At 52.9% G+C, this 20,393-nt stretch overlaps 3 non-coding genes across 3 annotated transcripts; all 3 read right to left on the bottom strand.

The window, feature by feature from the left end:
- Positions 1-14,811: 14,811 nt before the first annotated feature.
- Positions 14,812-14,888, bottom strand: TRNAN-GUU (transfer RNA asparagine (anticodon GUU)). The gene has a single exon. It is a non-coding gene; the product is annotated as a tRNA-Asn (tRNA).
- A 5,086-nt stretch (positions 14,889-19,974) lies between these two features.
- Positions 19,975-20,051, bottom strand: TRNAN-AUU (transfer RNA asparagine (anticodon AUU)). The gene has a single exon. It is a non-coding gene; the product is annotated as a tRNA-Asn (tRNA).
- A 71-nt stretch (positions 20,052-20,122) lies between these two features.
- TRNAN-GUU (transfer RNA asparagine (anticodon GUU)) lies at positions 20,123-20,199 on the bottom strand. The gene has a single exon. It is a non-coding gene; the product is annotated as a tRNA-Asn (tRNA).
- Positions 20,200-20,393: the final 194 nt, after the last annotated feature.

Below are 20,393 nucleotides of genomic sequence, written 5' to 3'. Positions count from 1 at the left end.
CACTCACCACCACCAGAACATATCTTCAAAGCTAACAGCCCAAAATAAAAAAGCAACACACCACTCCCGGGAGGGCTCGAACCTCCAACCTTTCGGTTAACAGCCGATCGCGCTAGCCAATTGCGCCACGGAGACAGTCCTGCTCCACTCTCACCACCATGAGAACATATCTTCAAAGCTATCAGCCCAAAGAAACAAAAGCAACACACCACTCACGGGAGGGCTCCAACCTCCAACCTTTCAGTTAACAGCCGATCGCATAGCCAATTGCGCCACGAAGACAGTCGTGCTCTACTCTCACCACCGTCAGAACATTCCTTCAGAGCTATCAGCCCAAAGAAAAAAATCGCCACACCACCACCGGGTGGGCTCGAACCTCCAACCTCTCGGTTAACAGCCAATCGCGGTAGCCAATTGCGCCACGGAGACAGTCGCACTCCACTCTCACCACCATCAGAACATATCTTCAAAGCTATCAGTCCAAAGAAAAAAAAGCAACACACCACTCCCGGGAGGGCTCGTACCTCCAACCTATCGGTTAACAGCCGATCGCATTAGCCAATTGCGCCACGGAGACAGTCCTGCTCCACTCTCACCACCATCAGAACATATCTTCCAAACTATCGGCCTAAAGAAAAAAAAGCAACACACCACTCCCAGGAGGGCTCGAACATCCAACCTTTCAGTTAACAGCCGATCGCGCTAGCCATATGCGCCACGGATACAGTCCTGCTCCACACTCACCACCACCAGAACATATCTTCAAAGCTATTAGCCCAAAGAAAAAAAAGCGCCGCACCTCCACCGGGTGGGCTTGTACCTCCAACCTTTCGGTTAACAGCCGATCGCGGTAGCCACTTGCGCCACGGAGACAGTCCTGCTTCACTATCACCACTATCAGAACATATCTTCGAAGCTATCAGCCCAAAGAAAAAAAAGCAAAACACCACTCCCGGGAGGGCTCGAACATCCAATTTTTCGGTTAACAGCCGATCGCGCTAGCCTATTGCGCCACGGAGACAGTCGTGTTCCACTCCCACCACCATCAGAACATAACTTCAAAGCACTCAGCCCAAAGAAAAAAAAAGCGCCGCACCACCACCGGGTGGGCTCGAACCTCCAACCTCTCGGTTAACAGCCGATCGCGCTAGCCAATTGCGCCACGGAGACAGTCGTGCTCCACTCTCACCACCATCAGAACATATCTTCAAAGCTATCAGTCCAAAGAAAAAAAAGCGCCGCACCTCCACCGGGTGGACTCGTACCTCCAACCTTTCGGTTAACAGCCGATCGCGGTAGCCAATTGCGCCACGGAGACAGTCCTGCTTCACTCTCACCACCATCAGAACATAGCTTCAAAGCTATCAGCCCAAAGAAAAAAAAGCAACACACCACTCCCTGGAGGGCTCGAACATCCAACCTTTCAGTTAACAGCCGATCGAATAGCCACTTGCGCCACGGAGACACTCGTGCTCCACTCTCACCACCATCAGAACATATCTTCAAAGCTATCAGCCCAAAGAAAAAAAAAGCGCCGCACCACCACTGGGTGGGCTCGTACCTCCAACCTTTCGGTTAACAGCCGTTCGCGCTAGCCGATTGCGCCACGGAGACAGACCTGCTGCACTCTCACCTCCATCAGAACATATCTTCAAAGCTATCAGCCCAAAGAATAAAAAGCAACACACCACTCCCGGGAGGGCTGCTACCTCCAACCTTTCGATTAACAGCCGATCGCGCTAGCCAATTGCGCCACGGAGACAGTCGTGCTCCACTCTCACCACCGTCAGAACATTTCTTCAGAGCTATCAGCCCAAAGAAAAAAAGCACCGCACCACCACCGGGTGGGCTCGTACCTCCAACCTTTCGGTTAACAGCCGATCGCGCTAGCCAATTGCGCCACGGAGACAGTCGTGCTCCACTCTCACCACCATCAGAACATATCTTTAAAGCTATCAGCCCAAAGAAAAAATGCGCCGCACCACCAGCGGGTGGGCTCGTACCTGCAACGTTTCGGTTAACAGCCGATCGCGCTAGCCAATTGCGCCACGGAGACAGTCCTGCTCCACTCTCACCACCATCAGAACATATCTTCCAAACTATCGGCCCAAAGAAAAAAAAGCAACACACCACTCCCAGGAGGGCTCGAACATCCAACCTTTCAGTTAACAGCTGATCGCGCTAGCCATATGCGCCACGGATACAGTCCTGCTCCACACTCACCACTGTCAGAACATTTCTTCAGAGCTATCAGCCCAAAGAAAAAAAGCGCCGCACCACCAGCGGGTGGGCTCGTACCTCCAACCTTTCGGTTAACAGCCGATCGCGCTAGCCAATTGCGCCACGGAGACAGTCCTGCTCCACTCTCACCACCATCAGAACATATCTTCAAAGCTATCAGCCCAAAAAAAAGCAACACACCACTCCCGGGAGGGCTCGAACCTCCAACCTTTCAGTTAACAGCCGATCGCATAGCCAATTGCGCCATGGAGACAGTCGTGCTCCACTGTCGCCACCGTCAGAACATTTTTTCAGAGCTATCAGCCCAAATGAAAAAAATCGCCGCACCACCACCGGGTGGGCTTGAACCTCCAACCATCTCGGTGAACAGACGATCGCGCTAGCCAATTGCGCCATGGAGACAGTCGTGCTCCACTCTCACCACCATCAGAACATATCTTCAAAGCTATCAGTCCAAAGAAAAAAAAGAGCCGCACCTCCACCGGTTGGGCTCGGACCTCCAACCTTTCGGTTAACAGTTGATCGCGCTAGCCAGTTGCGCCACGGAGACAGTCGCGCTCCACTCTCACCACCGTCAGAACATTTCTTCAGAGCTATCAGCCCAGAAAAAAGCGCGGCACCACCACCGGGTGGGCTCGTACCTCCAACCTTTAGGTTAACAGCCGATCGAGCTAGCCAATTGCGCCACAGAGACAGTCGTGCTGCACTCTCACCACCATCAGAACATATCTTCAAAGCTATCAGCCCAAAGAAAAAAAAAGCACCGCACCACCACCAGGTGGGCTCGAACCTCCAACCTTTCGGTTAACAGCCGATCGCACTAGCCAATTGCGCCACGGAGACAGTCGTGCTCCACTCTTACCACCATCAGAACATATAATCAAAGCTATCAGCCCAAAGAAAAAAAAGCGCCACACCACCACCGGGTGGGCTCGAACCTCCAACCTTTCAGTTAACTGCCGATCGCGCAAGCCAATTGCGCCACGGAGACAGTCGTGCTCCACTCTCACCACCATCAGAACATATCTTCAAAGCTATCAGTCCAAAGAAAAAAAAAGCGCCGCACCTCCACCGGGTGGGCTCGTACCTCCAACCTTTCGGTTAACAGCCGATCGCGGTAGCCTATTGCGCCACGGAGACAGTCCTGCTCCACTCTCACCACCATCAGAACATATCTTCCAAACTATCGGCCCAAAGAAAAAAAAGCAACACACCACTCCCAGGAGGGCTCGTACATACAACCTTTCAGTTAACAGCCGATCGCGCTAGCCTTATGCGCCACGGAGACAGTCCTACTCCACACTCACCACCACCAGAATATATCTTCAAAGCTATCAGCCCAATATAAAAAAAGCAACCCACCACTCCCGGGAGGGCTCGTACCTCCAACCTTTCGGTTAACAGCCGATCGCGCTAGCCAATTGCGCCACGGAGACAGTCGTGCTCCACTCCCACCACCATCAGAACATAACTTCAAAGCACTCAGCCCAAAGAAAAAAAAGCGCCGCACCACCACCGGGTGGGCTCGTACCTCCAACCTCTCGGTTAACAGCCGATCGCGCTAGCCAATTGCGCCACGGAGACAGTCGTGCTCCACTCTCACCACCATCAGAACATAGCTTCAAAGCTATCAGCCCAAAGAAAAAAAAGCAACACACCACTCCCTGGAGGGCTCGAACATCCAACCTTTCAGTTGACAGCCGATCGAATAGCCACTTGCGCCACGGAGACAGTCGTGCTCCACTCTCACCACCATCAGAACATATCTTCAAAGCTATCAGCCCAAAGAAAAAAAAAGAGCCGCACCACCACTGGGTGGGCTCGTACCTCCAACCTTTCGGTTAACAGCCGTTCGCGCTAGCCGATTGCGCCACGGAGACAGACCTGCTGCACTCTCACCTCCATCAGAACTTATCTTCAAAGCTATCAGCCCAAAGAATAAAAAGCAACACACCACTCCCGGGAGGGCTGCTACCTCCAACCTTTCGATTCACAGCCGATCGCGCTAGCCAATTGCGCCACGGAGACAGTCGTGCTCCACTCTCACCACCGTCAGAACATTTCTTCAGAGCTATCAGCCCAAAGAAAAAAAGCGCCGCACCACCACCGGGTGGGCTCGTACCTCCAACCTTTCGGTTAACAGCCGATCGCGCTAGCCAATTGCGCCACGGAGACAGTCGTGCTCCACTCTTACCACCATCAGAACATATCTTCAAAGCTATCAGCCCAAAGAAAAAAAGCGCCGCACCACCAGCGGGTGGGCTCGTACCTCCAACGTTTCGGTTAACAGCCGATCGCGCTAGCCAATTGCGCCACGGAGACAGTCCTGCTCCACTCTCACCACCATCAGAACATGTCTTCCAAACTATCGGCCCAAAGAAAAAAAAGCAACACACCACTCCCAGGAGGGCTCGAACATCCAACCTTTCAGTTAACAGCCGATCGCGCTAGCCATATGCGCCACGGATACAGTCCTGCTCCACACTCACCACCACCACAACATATCTTCAAAGCTATCAGCCCAATATAAAAAAAGCAACGCACCACTTCCGGGAGGGCTCGTACCTCCAACCTTTCGGTTAACAGCCGATCGCGCTAGCCAATTGCGCCACGGAGACAGTCGTGCTTCACTCTCGCCACCGTCAGAATATTTATTCAGAGCTATCAGCCCAAAGAAAAAAAGCGCCGCACCACCACCGGGTGACTCGTACCTCCAACCTTTCGGTTAACAGCCGATCGCGCTAGCCAATTGCGCCACGGAGACAGTCGTGCTCCACTCTCATCACCATCAGAACATATCTTCAAAGCTATCAGCCCAAAGAAAAAAAGCGCCGCACCACCAGCGGGTGGGCTCGTACCTCCAACCTTTCGGTTAACAGCCGATCGCGCTAGCCAATTGCGCCACGGAGACAGTCCTGCTCCACTCTCACCACCATCAGAACATATCTTCAAAGCTATCAGCCCAAAAAAAAGCAACACACCACTCCCGGGAGGGCTCGAACCTCCAACCTTTCAGTTAACAGCCGATCGCATAGCCAATTGCGCCATGGAGACAGTCGTGCTCCACTGTCGCCACCGTCAGAACATTTTTTCAGAGCTATCAGCCCAAAGGAAAAAAATCGCCGCACCACCACCGGGTGGGCTTGAACCTCCAACCTCTCGGTGAACAGACGATCGCGCTAGCCAATTGCGCCATGGAGACAGTCGTGCTCCACTCTCACCACCATCAGAACATATCTTCAAAGCTATCAGTCCAAAGAAAAAAAAGAGCCGCACCTCCACCGGTTGGGCTCGGACCTACAACCTTTCGGTTAACAGTTGATCGCGCTAGCCAGTTGCGCCACGGAGACAGTCGTGCTCCACTCTCACCACCGTCAGAACATTTCTTCAGAGCAATCAGCCCAGAAAAAAGCGCGGCACCACCACCGGGTGGGCTCGTACCTCCAACCTTTAGGTTAACAGCCGATCGCGCTAGCCAATTGCGCCACAGAGACAGTCGTGCTGCACTCTCACCACCATCAGAACATATCTTCAAAGCTATCAGCCCAAAGAAAAAAAAAAGCGCCGCACCACCACCAGGTGGGCTCGAACCTCCAACCTTTCGGTTAACAGCCGATCGCACTAGCCAATTGCGCCACGGAGACAGTCGTGCTCCACTCTTACCACCATCAGAACATATAATCAAAGCTATCAGCCCAAAGAAAAAAAAGCGCCACACCACCACCGGGTGGGCTCGAACCTCCAACCTTTCAGTTAACTGCCGATCGCGCAAGCCAATTGCGCCACGGAGACAGTCGTGCTCCACTCTCACCACCATCAGAACATATCTTCAAAGCTATCAGCCCAATATAAATAAAGCAACACACCACTCCCGGGAGGGCTCGTACCTCCAACCTTTCGGTTAACTGCCAATCGCGCTAGCCAATTGCGCCACGGAGACAGTCGTGCTCCACTCTCACCACCGTCAGAACATTTTTTCAGAGCTATTAGCCCGAAGGAAAAAAATCGCCGCACCACCACTGGGTGGGCTCGAACCTCCAAACTCTCGGTTAACAGCCGATCGCGCTAGCCAATTTCGCCACGGAGACAGTCGCGCTCCACTCTCACCACCATCAGAACATATCTTCAAAGCTATCAGTCCAAAGAAAAAAAAGCAACACACCCTTCCCGGGAGGGCTCGTACCTCCAACCTTTCGGTTAACAGCCGATCGCGCTAGCCAATTGCGCCACGGAGACAGTCGTGCTTCACTCTCGCCACCATCAGAACATATCTTCAAAGCTATCAGCCCAAAGAAGAAAAAGCAACGCACCAGTCCCGGGAGGGCTCGTACCTCCAACCTTTCGGTTAACAGCCGATCGCGCTAGCCAATTGCGCCACGGAGACAGTCCTGCTCCACACTCACCACCACCAGAACATATCTTCAAAGCTAACAGCCCAAAATAAAAAAGCAACACACCACTCCCGGGAGGGCTCGAACCTCCAACCTTTCGGTTAACAGCCGATCGCGCTAGCCAATTGCGCCACGGAGACAGTCCTGCTCCACTCTCACCACCATGAGAACATATCTTCAAAGCTATCAGCCCAAAGAAACAAAAGCAACACACCACTCACGGGAGGGCTCCAACCTCCAACCTTTCAGTTAACAGCCGATCGCATAGCCAATTGCGCCACGAAGACAGTCGTGCTCTACTCTCACCACCGTCAGAACATTCCTTCAGAGCTATCAGCCCAAAGAAAAAAATCGCCACACCACCACCGGGTGGGCTCGAACCTCCAACCTCTCGGTTAACAGCCAATCGCGGTAGCCAATTGCGCCACGGAGACAGTCGCACTCCACTCTCACCACCATCAGAACATATCTTCAAAGCTATCAGTCCAAAGAAAAAAAAGCAACACACCACTCCCGGGAGGGCTCGTACCTCCAACCTATCGGTTAACAGCCGATCGCATTAGCCAATTGCGCCACGGAGACAGTCCTGCTCCACTCTCACCACCATCAGAACATATCTTCCAAACTATCGGCCTAAAGAAAAAAAAGCAACACACCACTCCCAGGAGGGCTCGAACATCCAACCTTTCAGTTAACAGCCGATCGCGCTAGCCATATGCGCCACGGATACAGTCCTGCTCCACACTCACCACCACCAGAACATATCTTCAAAGCTATTAGCCCAAAGAAAAAAAAGCGCCGCACCTCCACCGGGTGGGCTTGTACCTCCAACCTTTCGGTTAACAGCCGATCGCGGTAGCCACTTGCGCCACGGAGACAGTCCTGCTTCACTATCACCACTATCAGAACATATCTTCGAAGCTATCAGCCCAAAGAAAAAAAAGCAAAACACCACTCCCGGGAGGGCTCGAACATCCAATTTTTCGGTTAACAGCCGATCGCGCTAGCCTATTGCGCCACGGAGACAGTCGTGTTCCACTCCCACCACCATCAGAACATAACTTCAAAGCACTCAGCCCAAAGAAAAAAAAAGCGCCGCACCACCACCGGGTGGGCTCGAACCTCCAACCTCTCGGTTAACAGCCGATCGCGCTAGCCAATTGCGCCACGGAGACAGTCGTGCTCCACTCTCACCACCATCAGAACATATCTTCAAAGCTATCAGTCCAAAGAAAAAAAAGCGCCGCACCTCCACCGGGTGGACTCGTACCTCCAACCTTTCGGTTAACAGCCGATCGCGGTAGCCAATTGCGCCACGGAGACAGTCCTGCTTCACTCTCACCACCATCAGAACATAGCTTCAAAGCTATCAGCCCAAAGAAAAAAAAGCAACACACCACTCCCTGGAGGGCTCGAACATCCAACCTTTCAGTTAACAGCCGATCGAATAGCCACTTGCGCCACGGAGACACTCGTGCTCCACTCTCACCACCATCAGAACATATCTTCAAAGCTATCAGCCCAAAGAAAAAAAAAGCGCCGCACCACCACTGGGTGGGCTCGTACCTCCAACCTTTCGGTTAACAGCCGTTCGCGCTAGCCGATTGCGCCACGGAGACAGACCTGCTGCACTCTCACCTCCATCAGAACATATCTTCAAAGCTATCAGCCCAAAGAATAAAAAGCAACACACCACTCCCGGGAGGGCTGCTACCTCCAACCTTTCGATTAACAGCCGATCGCGCTAGCCAATTGCGCCACGGAGACAGTCGTGCTCCACTCTCACCACCGTCAGAACATTTCTTCAGAGCTATCAGCCCAAAGAAAAAAAGCACCGCACCACCACCGGGTGGGCTCGTACCTCCAACCTTTCGGTTAACAGCCGATCGCGCTAGCCAATTGCGCCACGGAGACAGTCGTGCTCCACTCTCACCACCATCAGAACATATCTTTAAAGCTATCAGCCCAAAGAAAAAATGCGCCGCACCACCAGCGGGTGGGCTCGTACCTGCAACGTTTCGGTTAACAGCCGATCGCGCTAGCCAATTGCGCCACGGAGACAGTCCTGCTCCACTCTCACCACCATCAGAACATATCTTCCAAACTATCGGCCCAAAGAAAAAAAAGCAACACACCACTCCCAGGAGGGCTCGAACATCCAACCTTTCAGTTAACAGCTGATCGCGCTAGCCATATGCGCCACGGATACAGTCCTGCTCCACACTCACCACTGTCAGAACATTTCTTCAGAGCTATCAGCCCAAAGAAAAAAAGCGCCGCACCACCAGCGGGTGGGCTCGTACCTCCAACCTTTCGGTTAACAGCCGATCGCGCTAGCCAATTGCGCCACGGAGACAGTCCTGCTCCACTCTCACCACCATCAGAACATATCTTCAAAGCTATCAGCCCAAAAAAAAGCAACACACCACTCCCGGGAGGGCTCGAACCTCCAACCTTTCAGTTAACAGCCGATCGCATAGCCAATTGCGCCATGGAGACAGTCGTGCTCCACTGTCGCCACCGTCAGAACATTTTTTCAGAGCTATCAGCCCAAATGAAAAAAATCGCCGCACCACCACCGGGTGGGCTTGAACCTCCAACCATCTCGGTGAACAGACGATCGCGCTAGCCAATTGCGCCATGGAGACAGTCGTGCTCCACTCTCACCACCATCAGAACATATCTTCAAAGCTATCAGTCCAAAGAAAAAAAAGAGCCGCACCTCCACCGGTTGGGCTCGGACCTCCAACCTTTCGGTTAACAGTTGATCGCGCTAGCCAGTTGCGCCACGGAGACAGTCGCGCTCCACTCTCACCACCGTCAGAACATTTCTTCAGAGCTATCAGCCCAGAAAAAAGCGCGGCACCACCACCGGGTGGGCTCGTACCTCCAACCTTTAGGTTAACAGCCGATCGAGCTAGCCAATTGCGCCACAGAGACAGTCGTGCTGCACTCTCACCACCATCAGAACATATCTTCAAAGCTATCAGCCCAAAGAAAAAAAAAGCACCGCACCACCACCAGGTGGGCTCGAACCTCCAACCTTTCGGTTAACAGCCGATCGCACTAGCCAATTGCGCCACGGAGACAGTCGTGCTCCACTCTTACCACCATCAGAACATATAATCAAAGCTATCAGCCCAAAGAAAAAAAAGCGCCACACCACCACCGGGTGGGCTCGAACCTCCAACCTTTCAGTTAACTGCCGATCGCGCAAGCCAATTGCGCCACGGAGACAGTCGTGCTCCACTCTCACCACCATCAGAACATATCTTCAAAGCTATCAGTCCAAAGAAAAAAAAAGCGCCGCACCTCCACCGGGTGGGCTCGTACCTCCAACCTTTCGGTTAACAGCCGATCGCGGTAGCCTATTGCGCCACGGAGACAGTCCTGCTCCACTCTCACCACCATCAGAACATATCTTCCAAACTATCGGCCCAAAGAAAAAAAAGCAACACACCACTCCCAGGAGGGCTCGTACATACAACCTTTCAGTTAACAGCCGATCGCGCTAGCCTTATGCGCCACGGAGACAGTCCTACTCCACACTCACCACCACCAGAATATATCTTCAAAGCTATCAGCCCAATATAAAAAAAGCAACCCACCACTCCCGGGAGGGCTCGTACCTCCAACCTTTCGGTTAACAGCCGATCGCGCTAGCCAATTGCGCCACGGAGACAGTCGTGCTTCACTCTCGCCACCATCAGAACATATCTTCAAAGCTATCAGCCCAAAGAAGAAAAAGCAACGCACCAGTCCCGGGAGGGCTCGTACCTCCAACCTTTCGGTTAACAGCCGATCGCGCTAGCCAATTGCGCCACGGAGACAGTCCTGCTCCACACTCACCACCACCAGAACATATCATCAAAGCTATCAGCCCAAAATAAAAAAAGCAACACACCACTCCCGGGAGGGCTCGAACCTCCAACCTTTCGGTTAACAGCCGATCGCGCTAGCCAATTGCGCCACGGAGACAGTCCTGCTCCACTCTCACCACCATGAGAACATATCTTCAAAGCTATCAGCCCAAAGAAACAAAAGCAACACACCACTCCCGGGAGGGCTCGAACCTCCAACGTCTCGGTTAACAGCCGATCGCGCTAGCCAATTGCGCCACGGAGATAGTCGCGCTCCACTCTCACCACCATCAGAACATATCTTCAAAGCTATCAGTCCAAAGAAAAAAAAGCGCCGCACCTCCACCGGGTGGGCTCGTACCTCCAACCTTTCGGTTAACAGCCGATCGCGGTAGCCTATTGCGCCACGGAGACAGTCCTGCTCCACTCTCACCACCATCAGAACATATCTTCCAAACTATCGGCCCAAAAAAAAAGCAACACACCACTCCCAGGAGGGCTCGTACATCCAACCTTTCGGTTAACAGCCGATCGCGCTAGCCAATTGCGCCACGGAGACAGTCGTGCTCCACTCTCACCACCATCAGAACATATCTTCAAAGCTATCAGCCCAAAGAAGAAAAAGCAACGCACCAGTCCCGGGAGGGCTCGTACCTCCAAACTTTCGGTTAACAGCCGATCGCGCTAGCCAATTGCGCCACGGAGACAGTCCTGCTCCACACTCACCACCACCAGAACATATCTTCAAAGCTATCAGCCCAAAATAAAAAGCAACACACCACTCCCGGGAGGGCTCGAACCTCCAACCTTTCGGTTAACCGCCGATCGCGCTAGCCAATTGCGCCACGGAGACAGTCCTGCTCCACTCTCACCACCATGAGAACATATCTTCAAAGCTATCAGCCCAAAGAAACAAAAGCAACACACCACTCCCGGGAGGGCTCCAACCTCCAACCTTTCAGTTAACAGCCGATCGCATAGCCAATTGCGCCACGAAGACAGTCGTGCTCTACTCTCACCACCGTCAGAACATTCCTTCAGAGCTATCAGCCCAAAGAAAAAAATCGCCACACCACCACTGGGCGGGCTCGAACCTCCAACCTCTCGGTTAACAGCCAATCGCGGTAGCCAATTGCGCCACGGAGACAGTCGCGCTCCACTCTCACCACCATCAGAACATATCTTCAAAGCTATCAGTCCAAAGAAAAAAAAGCAACACACCACTCCCGGGAGGGCTCGTACCTCCAACCTATCGGTAAACAGCCGATCGCGTTAGCCAATTGCGCCACGGAGACAGTCCTGCTCCACTCTCACCACCATCAGAACATATCTTCCAAACTATCGGCCTAAAGAAAAAAAAGCAACAAACCACTCCCAGGAGGGCTCGAACATCCAACCTTTCAGTTAACAGCCGATCGCGCTAGCCATATGCGCCACGGATACAGTCCTGCTCCACACTCACCACCACCAGAACATATCTTCAAAGCTATTAGCCCAAAGAAAAAAAAGCGCCGCACCTCCACCGGGTGGGCTTGTACCTCCAACCTTTCGGTTAACAGCCGATCGCGGTAGCCACTTGCGCCACGGAGACAGTCCTGCTTCACTATCACCACTATCAGAACATATCTTCGAAGCTATCAGCCCAAAGAAAAAAAGCAAAACACCACTCCCGGGAGGGCTCGAACAACCAATTTTTCGGTTAACAGCCGATCGCGCTAGCCTATTGCGCCACGGAGACAGTCGTGCTCCACTCCCACCACCATCAGAACATAACTTCAAAGCACTCAGCCCAAAGAAAAAAAAGCGCCGCACCACCACCGGGTGGGCTCGAACCTCCAACCTCTCGGTTAACAGCCGATCGCGCTAGCCAATTGCGCCACGGAGACAGTCGTGCTCCACTCTCACCACCATCAGAACATAGCTTCAAAGCTATCAGCCCAAAGAAAAAAAAGCAACACACCACTCCCTGGAGGGCTCGAACATCCAACCTTTCAGTTAACAGCCGATCGAATAGCCACTTGCGCCACGGAGACAGTCGTGCTCCACTCTCACCACCATCAGGACATATCTTCAAAGCTATCAGCCCAAAGAAAAAAAAAGCGCCGCACCACAACTGGGTGGGCTCGTACCTCCAACCTTTCGGTTAACAGCCGTTCGCGCTAGCCGATTGCGCCACGGAGACAGACCTGCTGCACTCTCACCTCCATCAGAACTTATCTTCAAAGCTATCAGCCCAAAGAATAAAAGGCAACACACCACTCCCGGGAGGGCTGCTACCTCCAACCTTTCGATTAACAGCCGATCGCGCTAGCCAATTGCGCCACGGAGACAGTCGTGCTCCACTCTCACCACCGTCAGAACATTTCTTCAGAGCTATCAGCCCAAAGAAAAAAAGCGCCGCACCACCACCGGGTGGGCTCGTACCTCCAACCTTTCGGTTAACAGCCGATCGCGCTAGCCAATTGCGCCACGGAGACAGTCGTGCTCCACTCTCACCACCATCAGAACATATCTTCAAAGCTATCAGCCCAAAGAAAAAAAGCGCCGCACCACCAGCGGGTGGGCTCGTACCTCCAACGTTTCGGTTAACAGCCGATCGCGCTAGCCAATTGCGCCACGGAGACAGTCCTGCTCCACTCTCACCACCATCAGAACATGTCTTCCAAACTATCGGCCCAAAGAAAAAAAAGCAACACACCACTCCCAGGAGGGCTCGAACATCCAACCTTTCAGTTAACAGCCGATCGCGCTAGCCATATGCGCCACGGATACAGTCCTGCTCCACACTCACCACCACCAGAACATATCTTCAAAGCTATCAGCCCAATATAAAAAAAGCAACGCACCACTCCCGGGAGGGCTCGTACCTCCAACCTTTCGGTTAACAGCCGATCGCGCTAGCCAATTGCACCACGGAGACAGTCGTGCTTCACTCTCGCCACCGTCAGAATATTTCTTCAGAGCTATCAGCCCAAAGAAAAAAAGCGCCGCACCACCACCGGGTGACTCGTACCTCCAACCTTTCGGTTAACAGCCGATCGCGCTAGCCAATTGCGCCACGGAGACAGTCGTGCTCCACTCTCATCACCATCAGAACATATCTTCAAAGCTATCAGCCCAAAAAAAAGCAACACACCACTCCCGGGAGGGCTCGAACCTCCAACCTTTCAGTTAACAGCCGATCGCATAGCCAATTGCACCATGGAGACAGTCGTGCTCCACTGTCGCCACCGTCAGAACATTTTTTCAGAGCTATCAGCCCAAAGGAAAAAAATCGCCGCACCACCACCGGGTGGGCTTGAACCTCCAACCTCTCGGTGAACAGACGATCGCGCTAGCCAATTGCGCCATGGAGACAGTCGTCCTCCACTCTCACCACCATCAGAACATATCTTCAAAGCTATCAGTCCAAAGAAAAAAAAGAGCCGCACCTCCACCGGTTGGGCTCGGACCTCCAACCTTTCAGTTAACAGTTGATCGCGCTAGCCAGTTGCGCCACGGAGACAGTCGTGCTCCACTCTCACCACCGTCAGAACATTTCTTCAGAGCTATCAGCCCAATATAAATAAAGCAACACACCACTCCCGGGAGGGCTCGTACCTCCAACCTTTCGGTTAACTGCCGATCGCGCTAGCCAATTGCGCCACGGAGACAGTCGTGCTCCACTCTCACCACCATCAGAACATATCTTCCAAACTATCGGCCCAAAGAAAAAAAAGCAACACACCACTCCCAGGAGGGCTCGTACATACAACCTTTCAGTTAACAGCCGATCGCGCTAGCCATATGCGCCACGGAGACAGTCCTACTCCACACTCACCACCACCAGAATATATCTTCAAAGCTATCAGCCCAATATAAAAAAAGCAACCCACCACTCCCGGGAGGGCTCGTACCTCCAACCTTTCGGTTAACAGCCGATCGCGCTAGCCAATTGCGCCACGGAGACAGTCGTGCTTCACTCTCGCCACCATAAGAACATATCTTCAAAGCTATCAGCCCAAAGAAGAAAAAGCAACGCACCAGTCACGGGAGGGCTCGTACCTCCAACCTTTCGGTTAACAGCCGATCGCGCTAACCAATTGCGACACGGAGACAGTCCTGCTCCACACTCACCACCACCAGAACATATCTTCAAAGCTATCAGCCCAAAATAAAAAAAGCAACACACCACTCCCGGGGGGGCTCGAACCTCCAACCTTTCGGTTAACAGCCGATCGCGCTAGCCAATTGCGCCACGGAGACAGTCCTGCTCCACTCTCACCACCATGAGAACATATCTTCAAAGCTATCAGCCCAAAGAAACAAAAGCAACACACCACTCCCGGGAGGGCTCGAACCTCCAACCTCTCGGTTAACAGCCGATCGCGCTAGCCAATTGCGCCACGGAGATAGTCGCGCTCCACTCTCACCACCATCAGAACATATCTTCAAAGCTATCAGTCCAAAGAAAAAAAAGCGCCGCACCTCCACCGGGTGGGCTCGTACCTCCAACCTTTCGGTTAACAGCCGATCGCGGTAGCCTATTGCGCCACGGAGACAGTCCTGCTCCACTCTCACCACCATCAGAACATATCTTCCAAACTATTGGCCCAAAGAAAAAAAAGCAACACACCACTCCCAGGAGGGCTCGTACATCCAACCTTTCGGTTAACAGCCGATCGCGCTAGCCAATTGCGCCACGGAGACAGTCGTGCTCCACTCTCACCACCATCAGAACATATCTTCAAAGCTATCAGCCCAAAGAAGAAAAAGCAACGCACCAGTCCCGGGAGGGCTCGTACCTCCAACCTTTCGGTTAACAGCCGATCGCGCTAGCCAATTGCGCCACGGAGACAGTCCTGCTTCACACTCACCACCACCAGAACATATCTTCAAAGCTATCAGCCCAAAATAAAAAAAGCAACACACCACTCCCGGGAGGGCTCGAACCTCCAACCTTTCGGTTAACAGCCGATCGCACTAGCCAATTGCGCCACGGAGACAGTCCTGCTCCACTCTCACCACCATGAGAACATATCTTCAAAGCTATCAGCCCAAAGAAACAAAACCAACACACCACTCCCGGGAGGGCTCCAACCTCCAACCTTTCAGTTAACAGCCGATCGCATAGCCAATTGCGCCACGAAGACAGTCGTGCTCTACTCTCACCACCGTCAGAACATTCCTTCAGAGCTATCAGCCCAAAGAAAAAAATCGCCACACCACCACTGGGTGGGCTCGAACCTCCAACCTTTCGGTTAACAGCCGATCGCGGTAGCCAATTGCGCCACGGAGACAGTCCTGCTTCACTCTCACCACCATCAGAACATAGCTTCAAAGCTATCAGCCCAAAGAAAAAAAAGCAACACACCACTCCCTGGAGGGCTTGAACATCCAACCTTTCAGTTAACAGCCGATCGAATAGCCACTTGCGCCACGGAGACAGTCGTGCTCCACTCTCACCACCATCAGAACATATCTTCAAAGCTATCAGTCCAAAGAAAAAAAAGCAACACACCACTCCCGGGAGGGCTCGTTCCTCCAACCTATCGGTTAACAGCCGATCGCGTTAGCCAATTGCGCCACGGAGACAGTCCTGCTCCACTCTCACCACCATCAGAACATATCTTCCAAACTATCGGCCTAAAGAAAAAAAAGCAACACACCACTCCCAGGAAAGCTCGAACATCCAACCTTTCAGTTAACAGCCGATCGCGCTAGCCATATGCGCCACGGATACAGTCCTGCTCCACACTCACCACCACCAGAACATATCTTCAAAGCTATTAGCCCAAAGAACAAAAAGCGCCGCACCTCCACCGGGTGGGCTTGTACCTCCAACCTTTCGGTTAACAGCCGATCGCGGTAGCCTCTTGCGCCACGGAGACAGTCCTGCTTCACTATCACCACTATCAGAACATATCTTCGAAGCTATCAGCCCAAAGAAAAAAAAGCAAAACACCACTCCCGGGAGGGCTCGAACATCCAATTTTTCGGTTAACAGCCGATCGCGCTAGCCTATTGCGCCACGGAGACAGTCGTGCTCCACTCCCACCACCATCAGAACATAACTTCAAAGCACTCAGCCCAAAGAAAAAAAAGCGCCGCACCACCACCGGGTGGGCTCGAACCTCCAACCTCTCGGTTAACAGCCGATCGCGCTAGCCAATTGCGCCACGGAGACAGTCGTGCTCCACTCTCACCACCATCAGAACATATCTTCAAAGCTATCAGTCCCAAGAAAAAAAAGCGCCGCACCTCCACCGGGTGGGCTCGTACCTCCAACCTTTCGGTTAACAGCCGATCGCGGTAGCCAATTGTGCCACGGAGACAGTCCTGCTTCACTCTCACCACCATCAGAACATAGCTTCAAAGCTATCAGCCCAAAGAAAAAAAAGCAACACACCACTCCCTGGAGGGCTCGAACATCCAACCTTTCAGTTAACAGCCGATCGAATAGCCACTTGCGCCACGGAGACAGTCGTGCTCCACTCTCACCACCATCAGAATATATCTTCAAAGCTATCAGCCCAAAGAAAAAAAAAGCGCCGCACCACCACTGGGTGGGCTCGTACCTCCAACCTTTCGGTTAACAGCCGTTCGCGCTAGCCGATTGCGCCACGGAGACAGACCTGCTGCACTCTCACCTCCATCAGAACATATCTTCAAAGCTATCAGCCCAAAGAATAAAAAGCAACACACCACTCCCGGGAGGGCTGCTACCTCCAACCTTTCGATTAACAGCCGATCGCGCTTGCCAATTGCGCCACGGAGACAGTCGTGCTCCACTCTCATCACCGTCAGAACATTTCTTCAGAGCTATCAGCCCAAAGAAAAAAAGCGCCGCACCACCACCGGGTGGGCTCGTACCTCCAACCTTTCGGTTAACAGCCGATCGCGCTAGCCAATTGCGCCACGGAGACAGTCGTGCTCCACTCTCACCACCATCAGAACATATCTTCAAAGCTATCAGCCCAAAGAAAAAAAGCGCCGCACCGCCAGCGGGTGGGCTCGTACCTCCAACGTTTCGGTTAACAGCCGATCGCGCTAGCCAATTGCGCCACGGAGACAGTCCTGCTCCACTCTCACCACCATCAGAACATATCTTCCAAACTATCGGCCCAAAGAAAAAAAAGCAACACACCACTCCCAGGAGGGCTCGAACATCCAACCTTTCAGTTAACAGCCGATCGCGCTAGCCATATGCGCCACGGATACAGTCCTGCTCCACACTCACCACCACCAGAACATATCTTCAAAGCTATCAGCCCAATATAAAAAAGCAACACACCACTCCCGGGAGGGCTCGTACCTCCAACCTTTCGGTTAACAGCCGATCGCGCTAGCCAATTGCGCCACGGAGACAGTCGTGCTTCACTCTCGCCACCGTCAGAACATTTCTTCAGAGCTATCAGCCCAAAGATAAAAAGCGCCGCACCACCACCGGGTGACTCGTACCTCCAACCTTTCGGTTAACAGCCGATCGCGCTAGCCAATTGCGCCACGGAAACAGTCGTGCTCCACTCTCATCACCATCAGAACATATCTTCAAAGCTATCAGCCCAAAGAAAAAAAGCGCCGAACCACCAGCGGGTGGGCTCGTACCTCCAACCTTTCGGTTAACAGCCGATCACGCTAGCCAATTGCGCCACGGAGACAGTCCTGCTCCACTCTCACCACCATCAGAACATATCTTCAAAGCTATCAGCCCAAAAAAAGCAACACACCACTCCCGGGAGGGCTCGAACCTCCAACCTTTCAGTTAACAGCCGATCGCATAGCCAATTGCGCCATGGAGACAGTCGTGCTCCACTGTCGCCACCGTCAGAACATTTTTTCAGAGCTATCAGCCCAAAGGGAAAAAATCGCCGCACCACCACCGGGTGGGCTTGAACCTCCAACCTCTCGGTGAACAGACGATCGCGCTAGCCAATTGCGCCATGGAGACAGTCGTGCTCCACTCTCACCACCATCAGAACATATCTTCAAAGCTATCAGTCCAAAGAAAAAAAAGAGCCGCATCTCCACCGGTTGGGCTCGGACCTCCAACCTTTCGGTTAACAGTTGATCGCGCTAGCCAGTTGCGCCACGGAGACAGTCGTGCTCCACTCTCACCACCGTCAGAACATTTCTTCAGAGCTATCAGCCCAGAAAAAAGCGCGGCACCACCACCGGGTGGGCTCGTACCTCCAACCTTTAGGTTAACAGCCGATCGCGCTAGCCAATTGCGCCACAGAGACAGTCGTGCTGCACTCTCACCACCATCAGAACATATCTTCAAAGCTATCAGCCCAAAGAAAAAAAAAAGCGCCGCACCACCACCAGGTGGGCTCGAACCTCCAACCTTTCGGTTAACAGCCGATCGCACTAGCCAATTGCGCCACGGAGACAGTCGTGCTCCACTCTTACCACCATCAGAACATATAATCAAAGCTATCAGCCCAAAGAAAAAAAAGCGCCACACCACCACCGGGTGGGCTCGAACCTACAACCTTTCAGTTAACTGCCGATCGCGCAAGCCAATTGCGCCACGGAGACAGTCGTGCTCCACTCTCACCACCATCAGAACATATCTTCAAAGCTATCAGCCCAATATAAATAAAGCAACACACCACTCCCGGGAGGGCTCGTACCTCCAACCTTTCGGTTAACTGCCGATCGCGCTAGGCAATTGCGCCACGGAGACAGTCGTGCTCCACTCTCACCACCGTCAGAACATTTTTTCAGAGCTATTAGCCCGAAGGAAAAAAATCGCCGCACCACCACTGAGTGGGCTCGAACCTCCAAACTCTCGGTTAACAGCCGATCGCGCTAGCCAATTGCGCCACGGAGACAGTCGTGCTCCACTCTCACCACCATCAGAACATATCTTCAAAGCTATCAGTCCAAAGAAAAAAAAGCGCCGCACCTCCACCGGGTGGGCTCGTACCTCCAACCTTTCGGTTAACAGCCGATCGCGGTAGCCTATTGCGCCACGGAGACAGTCCTGCTCCACTCTCACCACCATCAGAACATATCTTCCAAACTATCGGCCCAAAGAAAAAAAAGCAACACACCACTCCCAGGAGGTATCGTACATCTAACCTTTCAGTTAACAGCCGATCGCGCTAGCCATATGCGCCACGGAGACAGTCCTACTCCACACTCACCACCACCAGAATATATCTTCAAAGCTATCAGCCCAATATAAAAAAAGCAACCCACCACTCCCGGGAGGGCTCGTACCTCCAACCTTTCGGTTAACAGCCGATCGCGCTAGCCAATTGCGCCATGGAGACAGTCGTGCTTCACTCTCGCCTCCAGCAGAACATATCTTCAAAGCTATCAGCCCAAAGAAGAAAAAGCAACGCACCAGTCCCGGGAGGGCTCGTACCTCCAACCTTTCGGTTAACAGCCGATCGCGCTAGCCAATTGCGCCACGGAGACAGTCCTGCTCCACACTCACCACCACCAGAACATATCTTCAAAGCTATCAGCCCAAAATAAAAAAAGCAACACACCACTCCCGGGAGGGCTCGAACCTCCAACCTTTCGGTTAATAGCCGATCGCGCTAGCCAATTGCGCCACGGGGACAGTCCTGCTCCACTCTCACCACCATGAGAACATATCTTCAAAGCTATCAGCCCAAAGAAACAAAAGCAACACACCACTCCCGGGAGGGCTCGAACCTCCAACCTCTCGGTTAACAGCCGATCGCGCTAGCCAATTGCGCCACGGAGATAGTCGCGCTCCACTCTCACCACCATCAGAACATATCTTCAAAGCTATCAGTCCAAAGAAAAAAAAGCGCCGCACCTCCACCGGGTGGGCTCTTACCTCCAACCTTTCGGTTAACAGCCGATCGCGGTAGCCTATTGCGCCACGGAGACAGTCCTGCTCCACTCTCACCACCATCAGAACATATCTTCCAAACTATCG

The sequence above is a fragment of the Rhipicephalus microplus genome, unplaced genomic scaffold, assembly GCF_043290135.1.
Source record: "Rhipicephalus microplus isolate Deutch F79 unplaced genomic scaffold, USDA_Rmic scaffold_13, whole genome shotgun sequence".
NCBI lineage: Eukaryota > Metazoa > Arthropoda > Arachnida > Ixodida > Ixodidae > Rhipicephalus > Rhipicephalus microplus.
The sequence above is the reverse complement of the archived record's forward strand: the minus strand, read 5'-3'. Positions and strand labels throughout refer to the sequence as shown.